Here is a 10,304-nt window from a genome sequence, read left to right as displayed (position 1 = left end):
TTACATGACCAATCAGCAAGCAGGGTACAGGAGGGAGCGAATCAGGCTGTGCACCTAAACAAACAACTTCGCTAGCAACCAATGCTGTTTACTTCCTCTTTGGGCGTTCTGCTTAGTCTCACGAGGCAATCCTAACCTGGCAACTAGCCAGGCGCCATCTTTTAATGGCGGAGGCCGCCCTGGCCAGGGGCCTGCCTCCGACAGCTGGGAATTCTCTGTGCCTCCTGGATCTGTGTTTCTGTTTCCTTCCCCAGATTTGGGAAGTTTTCAGCTACTATTTCTTCAAATAAATTTTCTCCCCCTTTTCTTTCTCTTCCTTCTGAAATCCTATAATATGAATGTTGTTATGCTTGACAGTGTTGCCGAATTCCCTAAGACTATTTCCATTTAATTTTTTTCCTCTCTCCAAGCAGCTTGATTGCTTTCCATTACTCTGTCCTCCAGGTCACAGATTTATTCTTCTGCTTCCTCTTGTTTACTATTTATTCTATCTAGTGTATTTTTTAATATAGTATTTTATTTAGAGAAAAAGTGTAAGAATAGGGAAGGGCAGAGGCAGAGGGAGAGAGAGAATCTAAAAAGCAGACTCCACACTGAGCACAGAGCCTAATGTGGGTCTCACTGTCATGACCCTGAGATCATGACCTGAGCCAAAATTAAGAGTCAGACAATTAACTGACTGAGCCACCCAGGCACCCCTCTATCTAGTATATTTTTTATTTCAGTTATGGAGTGCCTTATCTCTGATCGGTTATTTTTTATGTTTTCTATCTCTTTGTTAATGGTCTCCTTGAGGTCCTCTGCTCCTTTCTCATGTTCAGTGAGTATCTTTATGACAATTACTTTAAATTCTTTATCAGGCTAATTACTTATCTCCATTTTGTTTAGTTTTCTTAACTGACTTTGTTCTGTTCTTTCATTTGGGACATGTTCCTCTCCTCATTTGGTGTCTCTGTGTGTGTTTGTGTGTGTTAGGAAAGATAGCCACATCTCCTGCTCTTGAGAGTAACAGCCTTACAAAGACGAGGTCCTGTGTTGCCCTGCAAGGCAATGTCCCATCCCCTGACCACCAGAACCTTGTACTTCAAGGGTGTCTCCCATGTGGGTTGCCTGTGTCCTATGGTTGTGGCAGAGTTGTATTTGTCTTCATTCCAGTCAACTATGATGGTTCTTTCCCTGCTGTGGGCAGGGTTTGGTCCCTGTGGTGTTGGTGGGTCAGTCTGGGGCCAACATCATCTTGAATGGAGTCAGACAGGCATTTGCCAATGATGCAGTAGAACTGAACCACAGGGGGCTTTCACTGTGTTGTCCCCTGAGAAGCTTTCATTGGTTGGACCCGAGGTCTTTCCCCAGCCCCTTGCTGGGACTGCAGTATGACTGGTGTGTGTGGTTCTTTTCCCCTCCCCCTAGGGCGGGAGTCACTTTGGAGTGGTGCATGCCCTCATTGGGATTGCTGGCACACTGTCAGGCTTGTGACACCAGTTTGGATGGATTCTGGCCAAGGGCATATTGGAGAGGATGAGTGTGTGGGAGAATGTGGGGGTGGGGTGTTAGGTGCCAGCAAAAATAAAAATAAAAAATAAATAAAATAAAATAAATAAAAAATAAATAAAAAAATAATTTAAAAATAATTTTAAAAAATAAAAAATATACTAGTCCACCAGTCCGCTCAAGGAAGGGGTCTGCAGCCCCCCACCCCCAGGAACTGAGGCATGCTGGGTGGGAGAGAGTGGATCAACAGAAGAGCAAGGGGGTGGGGCAGTGGTGTTAGCAAGTGAGTTGGTGAGTGTTGTTACCATACTGGTTCCCACAGGTGTGCATGTGTCTAGGATGGGGGCATCAGGGAGGGAAATTGTGCCTGCTGGCTCCTTGGTTCTTAGAAAAGTCTCCCAGTATCCCTGCCTTTACAGTGTAGGCTCTAAGATTAGTAAATGAATCTCACTTCCCTCTACCCCGGGTGATTCTCAAACTGTTGCTTTTATGCTATATTTCAGCAGGGTCATTTGTTTTGCTGTCACTTTAACAGTGGGGACTAGGGTCTTTCACCCTCCAGCTCTCCCAGACTTGTGCCTGCTGATTTTTAAAGTTCCAGGTATTAAGCTTGGCTGATGGTAAGAACTTGTGAAAATTCATCTACTCTTGTTCCCAAAGCCAAATGTTATGAGTGTTCATCTTTCCAGTGTGAGGGGGGGGGCTTTTGTTTCTTCCCTCCCTCCATACCCACGGTCTCCAATACTCAGCCCCCCAGGTGCGTTTAGGTCCCCACCACATCTCTGCCCTTCCTACCCTCTTTGATGCAGCTGCTTCACTACGTTTAGCTGTGGAGAGTCTGTTCTGCTGGACTTCAGGCCACGTGCTGGGTTATTTACACTGATTTGGGGGTTATCTAGCCGTATCCCTAGAACCAGATGAGCTTAGCTTCCTCCCACTCTGCCATCTTCCCTGGAAGTCTCTCAAAGTCTTTGTTAAAATGACTCTACCAAGTTTCTTATTGCATCTTGCCTCATTGTAACTGGGGGGAAGAAAGGTGTGCTTGGAATCTTGCTCTCACTCAGTAACTCAGATGAATAAATATTTATACATTCCAGAAAATAAGACATTAATTTAAATATTATCATGACAAGGCAGTACATTTTTAGGTAATATGACAAGGCTGGATACCTTCCTTTGCTTCACCGGTTCACTCTTTAGTCCTGTCTACCTTGACTCATGCTCAGGTGGAATGACCTGTGTGACTCCACCAAGGGTACTTTGACCTTCACCTCCTGTTAGGTTCAGGGAGTGGGCATTATCAGCAGGCACGTTGTGGTACGTGGGGATAAGAGTGAGGACAGGGTGTTAATTCTGCTGGCTCTCTCTCCAGTGGGTCTCCAAATCACAGCTGTATCTCCATACTAAAGGTCATAGTCTCTCTCTTTCTCCATCTCTCTCTCTTTCCAAGTTGAAGTAATAGCTCCTTCCCCAAATCCTTCAAATTTCTCACCACCACTTGCCCTAGAACCTCATCTCTCCTGGATTTCCATTAACCTTGCCCACAAAATTTGTACACATCTCTTCATTAAATTCTCCTGTGTTACCCCCTTGGTTATGCCATATTTTTCCTGCCTGGACCCTGAGTGGTATGACAATCTATCAAAATTACAGGTTTTTAGAGGTTGGAGGTAACTTTCATGAAACTCAGCTACTGTGCAGATTTTTTACAACTAGCATGCCTCTACCAACATTGGTCATGAGATGACTCAGGTCTTCCAGATTTTTTCTGAAAACTGTTAGAAACTCTTGATACACTAACAAGTTCTAACTTCATTTGGACTTTACTCGGCCAAGTGCTTAGCTGTAAATACTAATACCCCATCAGCCCTTGGATCACCTATCATTGGTTGCTGGAAATTGCTCATCCAGCTAATCCTTAAGACTTTTACGAAATTAAAGAAAAATATGCCTAGGCTTGTAGACCCTTAGAAAAAGAAAATTGATCCCAGAGGTCCATGGATGCTAAGTCCATTTGAGCTACTCTAACAAAAGAGCCAGACTGGGTGGCATATAAACAACAATTTATTTCTTATGGTTCTGGAGTCTGGAAGCCTGAGACTGGAGTGCCAGCATGGTTGAGTGAGAGCTCTCAGGTTTCGGACATCTCTGTATATCCCTATGTGGCAAAATGGGTCTGATCTCTCTGGAGCCTCTTTTATAAGGGCACTCATCCCATTCATGAGGGTTCTACCCTCATGATTTAAATACCTCCTGAAGTCCTCACTGTACTAATACCATCACCGCTGGGGGTTAGGATTTTAACGTATGAATTTGGGGGAAGTCAACCATTTAGATCACAGCAGATGCCCAGTTAAAGAAACACTGGGACAGGGACTAAGTGCATGAGCTTTGAAAACTTGTCAGTGATCAAATCTTACCTCTATCAGGTTTAACAATGTTAAAATCTGGTAACTTGCTACATGTTTCTGGATCTGTATCTGTGAAAATGAGGTAATAGTACCCAGTACATTTTTGGGTTGATTAAGATTTTGTATTAAAAATCTCAACATAGCTTGTCATTTTTAAGCACTCAACAAATCTTTATTAAAAACAAGAATATTTCAGTGGTAAGATAGGGTAACTACCCATTCACATGTCAAAACCAGACACTGATCTTCAGTTACTTCATTAACAAAAAAGAGCCAGAGAAGAGATGGATTGAGGTTATGGCACTGGTTATCAAATTTTACAAATGGCTCCCTTAGAAGGGACCCAAGGACCCATGAACCACCTATCTGACTTGCTACCAGTCTCCAGTAGGAAAAGAACTTACTGATTTATAAAAAGAACTAGAAAGTCTAACCATTAAAGGATAAGTGATCAGTAATTTTTTTTTAAAAAAACATGTAGCAGTTCTCCAAATCTCTTCACTAATGCAATAAAAGCAACAATTTAAGTCTTCTCCAACTCAACACACAATGATTTATCATGAGCTAAAATTGTTGGCTCTCCCTAAAAATTTTGGGAGTTTCAAAATTGTCACTGACAAAATTACCAAGAAGGTAGCAGAGTGTTCAATAGAAGGCTCAGTAAATCTTAATAAGGCTCTAATTTTAGTTTAAAAATGTCCAAGTTCTAAGCCAAGGTTTACTAAATTTAATTCGTTACTAGTAGACTGTATGAATAGGCCCATAATTCTCAGTAAGGACTTGAACTTTCAGTAAGCTTGCTGCTGATGCAGGAACATTCTTTTGGCACATTGCTGGGTTATGAGCTGAACTTTGGGCTGGATTCTGAGGTGGTGTTCCACACTAACTTAAGGCATTTTATTAATTCCATCCTGTTCAAGGTAACCCCCCCACCCCCCCACATAGTAGTTTCCTGGGGCTGCCATGACAACGTGCTACAAATAGGTGGCTTAAAATAACAGAAACTTAGTGTCTTAACCTTCTAGAGGCTAGAAGTCCAAATTCAAGTTGTCAGCAGTGTTGGTTCCTACTCAGGGTTATGGAGGAGAATCTGATCTGTGCCTCTCCTAGCTTCTGAGGTTTGCTGGTTACCCTTACGACTCTGTGGCCTGTGGATGCGTCACTCTAACCCTCCACCTTTCTTCCTATGTGTCTTCACATCATTTTCCTTCTGTGTGCATCTGTGTTTCCAGATTTCTTTTTTTGAGGACTCCCGCCATTTTGGATGAGGGCCCACTCTAGTGGTCTCATCTTAACTTGATTACCTCGATAAAGACCCTGTTTATAAATCATGTCATATTCTGAGTTATAGGGCATTAAGACTCCAGCATATATATATATTTTTAGGGACACATTTAAATCTGTAATACCCCCAAACACTATTGGGAAAGAGAAACAGATTGGGGAGGGGGGTTGGTTAGCATTTAACTTGCTTTAGACAATTTCCATAAGACATGGAAGAAATCTTTATATAAACCAAGGACTGAGCTCTAAAATTGGGTATAGAGTAGGGTACATTTGCCCACATAAAATTGGATTCTGCCTTAGAATCCTCTCAAGTCTTCAGAGTAGGTCACTGTGAGAAGAAAGATTCTAGGGAGCCCTTCAAAAAGAAGGCTCTCTCAGAAAGAATTCTGCTGGTTGTAAAATGTGGACTGTGGATGTGGCAGCCATCAGGAATACAGTGGGTAGACCTCCAGCTACTGGGAGCCTAAACGACCAGTGATGAGCTGCTGCTTCTGAGTTCACCATTCACCATAGCTCTTTCTCCTTGTTTCTCAGGGATGGTTGCTGGCCCACAGCTAATCTAGGTAGTGGTACTAAAGCAGACATATTCCTGGGGGATATAGGCCTCATTTGCTGGCTGGATTTCAGCTTGGTCTCTCCAACAGCCTTGCCAGAATTTTCTTAGACGTAGAGTAATCTACGATATGTCCACTCAGTTTCCTTCCCTCTCTCCTTCAGTTGGGGTCAGACTTGTGGTTTGCTGCCTCCTGCAGTCACTTTTGGCTCCTTCCCATTTTCTCTCACAGCCATTTCCCTTAATAAACATGTTTAATCCCATCCTGGTGCCTACTTCCAGGAGGACCAGGTTTAATACACCATAATTCCAAGAAGCAGAGTTTTTGTCTCTTCTGACCATGCCCTTGGATTAAGACCTTTGTCCTTTTTAATTTCTCATCTCGATAGCTAAGTTTAAGCAAATAGTATACAAATATTACAGTAGATCATCTTTAAATAAGTGTAGAGTCAATCAAACTTAAAATGCTTAGGAATCAACTTTTCTTGAAGAGCATTATTCTTATACATAGACTATCACTAGACTGCTTACTTTTATTTTTAAAAAAAATATTTTTGAAGATTTTATTTATTTATTTGATAGAGATCACAAGTAGGCAGAGAGGCAGGCAGAGGGAGAGAGAGAAGCAGGCTTCACACTGAGCAGAGAGCCTGATGCGGGGCTTGATCCCAGGACCCTGGGATCATGACCTAAGCTGAAGGCAGAGGCTTTAACCCACTGAGCCACCCAGGTACCCCTAGAATGCTTACTTTTTTTTTTTTTTAAAGATTTTATTTATTTATTTGACAGAGTTCACAAGTAGGCAGAGAGGCAGGCATAGAGAGAGGAGGAAGCAGGCTCCCTATAAGCAGACAGCCCGATGCGGGGCTCGATCCCAGAACTCTGGGATCATGACCTGAGCCGATGGCAGAGGCTTTAACCCACTGAGCCACCCAGGTGCCCTGAATGCTTACTTTTAAAACCACAAATATTTCTATGAATCACATACACATAGATACATATATAGATACATATATACATATCCCATATCTTATGTATCACATTGAAATACTAAACTTTCTGTTAAATTGTGAAACTTTCCCCTCACATAGGTCTTAAATAAAGCTTTGTAACAGGTATATATTTTTCTACAATTGTATAATCACTATCACAGGCAATACGGTGCATTTTAAAGAAAATCAGAAAAGTTGTAATTTTTAAGTCCTCTATTAGGTGCTGAATTAAAGAACTTGGATAATAATGCAATAAATATTTGAATCAAAATTTATTAAATTACATGAAAATTAGTTTAAAAGTGACAATGAAAAAACAACTCCGTGCCACTACTAAAAATGAATAAATCATGCAAAATCTTGTTTCTGTTGCATTTTGCAAGGGTGAAAAGGTCTGATCATATTTTCCTAAATTTAGTTCTTTAATTAATTTACTGTAATGATTTTCTGGAGCCCTTTTTTGCTTTTTTAATTCAATCCAATTTAGATTCTGTTTTCAGTCTTTAACAGAGATATTGTCCTGAATGTTTTTTGCTATTTGTCACAGCTGTTATCAATTTGGTCCCATCTGCGTTCTATCTTTCAATGATTCTTAATAATTTGCATGTTTTTATCCTCTTATGCTTTATATCCTCTATATTCTCTGTAGCTATATCTGAATAAATAAGTGTTTATCTCTCTATATATTTATCTGTTCTCTCACTTTAGAGGATTTGATGCAAGAGAATATTGGGGCGGGTGCTCCATCCACAATCTTGATGGACCCTTGAAAATATTTTTACATTTGAAACCACTGAGAAATATAGAATGTGCTAGGTTTTTAGGCGGCAGTTCAGCAACAATTCTCCACCCACTCTTCTCTTCCTTGTGTTGCACAGGCTGAAAACCGGGGTACTATATTTCCCAGGATTCCTAACGCCACTGGGGCACTTTAAAGAAGAGAGGCCATATGGCTCCTGAGGTGGCTGCATAGGCACATGGCCTGCAGAGGGACAGATGTGAGGTTAGATGAGTGACTCCTTTGTGTGAGCCTGTGAGTCAGCAGTGGTCATTTCCCATGATTCTTACTATTCCTGAATTTTTGAGCACAGCAATGACTTTTCTGATCCTAGCCTTGCTCATCATCCCAATGCTTTCTAACTCTCCAATCTCTCTGTATTTGACATGCCTCAAGCAATTTCTGCTTTCTTGACCAAACTCTGCCTGGTACATAGCGTTTCCATAATTTACCACTCTTAATTAGGATTTGAACCCATATTTGTCCAACTTTTGATAACATGTACCTTGATGAATTCTAGATCTTTTTTTTTCCCCCAGACTCTTCTGAGATGCTCTACAGCCCTCAATGTTGAATAGTATGTTTAGAATTTTGTGGGAGGATGAGATTATATATTGTCTTAAATAATACTTCATATCCCTTTGAGATTTCTTTGGCCCACTTGGCAAAGTCAGTGTAAAAATAGAGGTACAAAAAAATGAAAGAGAATTATTTGAAGATTTAAGTTATCCCCTCTGTTATTTTGCATAGCCATGGGTTGAAGAGGGAGGGAAAATAAGAAATTTATTGTGATTTGAGGTGATGTGACTGATTGATCCTATTATAGCTTATCATCCTTATAGTTGTATGTATGTGTGGACATTTTGAAATATTCAATTCCAGTCATTGCCAATATTTCTTATATCATGTGAATATTATCCAGATGGGACTGATTTAGTTTCAAATTCATTCTTCAGTTTGACTCAGGAAGAATAAATTAAAAATCACAGTGTTGTTACTACTAGTGAAGATTTACCATTGTCTTATAAAAGCTAACAAATAAATTTAGAAACCTGCTTATTTGAACATTGTATTGTCATTTCAGAAGCAACCCATTTTATTTTCCTGTAAATAACTAGTCTTCTAGTTTCCTGTAAATAGCTCGTTTTCTATTCATCAGTGTGTTTAAACATTCTCTGAAAGGACAGAGAGTGAATGTTGGGTTAACAATGAAACAATTGATTTAAATAGATACCTAGGGTATTGCTTTGAAAATTCATGACTGAGCAAAATATGAAGTGTAAAAAAAGAAAGCTAGAGAAGTACTTATGTTGTTATGGGAACAGGATTTGTAGATGACCTCAAAAAGAGCATCAATTTGCTAGGATGCTTCTTTTGTGTAGTTTTACTCTTCATTTGTAAATGATATGTTTGACTCCTCCCCTCCCCAAACCCAAAAAGGTTGAAAATTATTATTTTAGGATTTTCATGATGGCTCAGATAACAAATCACACAGGTGATCAGATATACCCAAAATAATCTAACGAATATAAATTTTTGTGAGTGTTTTTTTTAAAAATTTTTTAAATTTTTCAAACAGTGTGCAAATTTCAATTTCTTGTAGTGATGGGCCAGGTTTTCAGGCTCATCTCCTCCTGTCCACACCATATACATGTATCACTCACACCCTAAAGAAAAATGGTTGAAGAAAATATTTTGGGGGAATATAATAATTATCAAAAAGTTGATAAAGTAACAAAAAATTACCTGGATAAAATGGAAGGAACAGTGAAAACCCAGAGAGGTAAACTGACCCAAATCTGCTCTTGCTAGAGAGAATTTTTTTTTTTTTCTATTTGAATTTTGATGTAGACAGCATCAAAGGGCAAAGGAAACAAATCAAATTCCAAGACACAGATATGGAATCTAATAGGAGACTCTGTTCGAATAAACTGGTCCTAATTAGCTATATATACAGAATAAAAGGGACCTGAAAGTAAGTCTAGCTTCTACCCAACTCCAGGTCTTGTTTTATAATTGAGCAAAGCAGGCCTGAAAATGTATGGCCACAGACATGCCCTTGCATATATTTTCAGGCCAGATTCACATTGTTTGATTTGTTCAGAAATTCTTAAGTTGCATATTAAGTTTTTTGGTCACAGAATGATTCATCTTTCTAGATGCAGGTACAACTGCAAAACTCTGGAGTAATGGGCAGTCATTCTAGATGTTAAATTGTGGTTATAACAATTTTTTTCAAAACACTAAGTAATAGTAGTCAAGATAACCAAGCACAGAAGAAGGTAAGGCACCATGAGTGAGCACCAGCAGAAATAACAAAAATACACAGATCTGCAACAATTCACATATGGAACACTCACATTACAAAACACTTACATTCCTATGCCTACATAAAAGGAAGACTTAAAAATACCCTATAGCCAAAAGGAAACAATAAAACAAGGCCTAATTGATTTCAAAACCAACAAGGAATTCTATAAATTAAAATATTAGTCAAAATGAAATCTTTGTAAATTAGACAAAATCTAAGAAAGAATTAGTAAACTGGAAGATAGAGGAGAAGAAATTACTGGGAATGCAACATGTAGGCACAAAAAGATGGAGAATATTGAAAAGAGGTTAAGAGGCATGGAAGACAGTGGCAAGTTCTAATATGTTTAGAGTTCTAAACTGGCAAGAGAATAAGGAATTAGAATTTTATTTTTGCATACAAATTTAGAGCATGTTGATTTATGAAGAGATATGACCATTGTGAAGAGATATGACCCGTGTAATCTGCATATATGTTTTGA

Source organism: Mustela nigripes, chromosome 4 (assembly GCF_022355385.1).
Source record: "Mustela nigripes isolate SB6536 chromosome 4, MUSNIG.SB6536, whole genome shotgun sequence".
Classification (NCBI taxonomy): Eukaryota; Metazoa; Chordata; class Mammalia; order Carnivora; family Mustelidae; genus Mustela; species Mustela nigripes.
Note: the sequence above shows the minus strand (reverse complement) of the source record.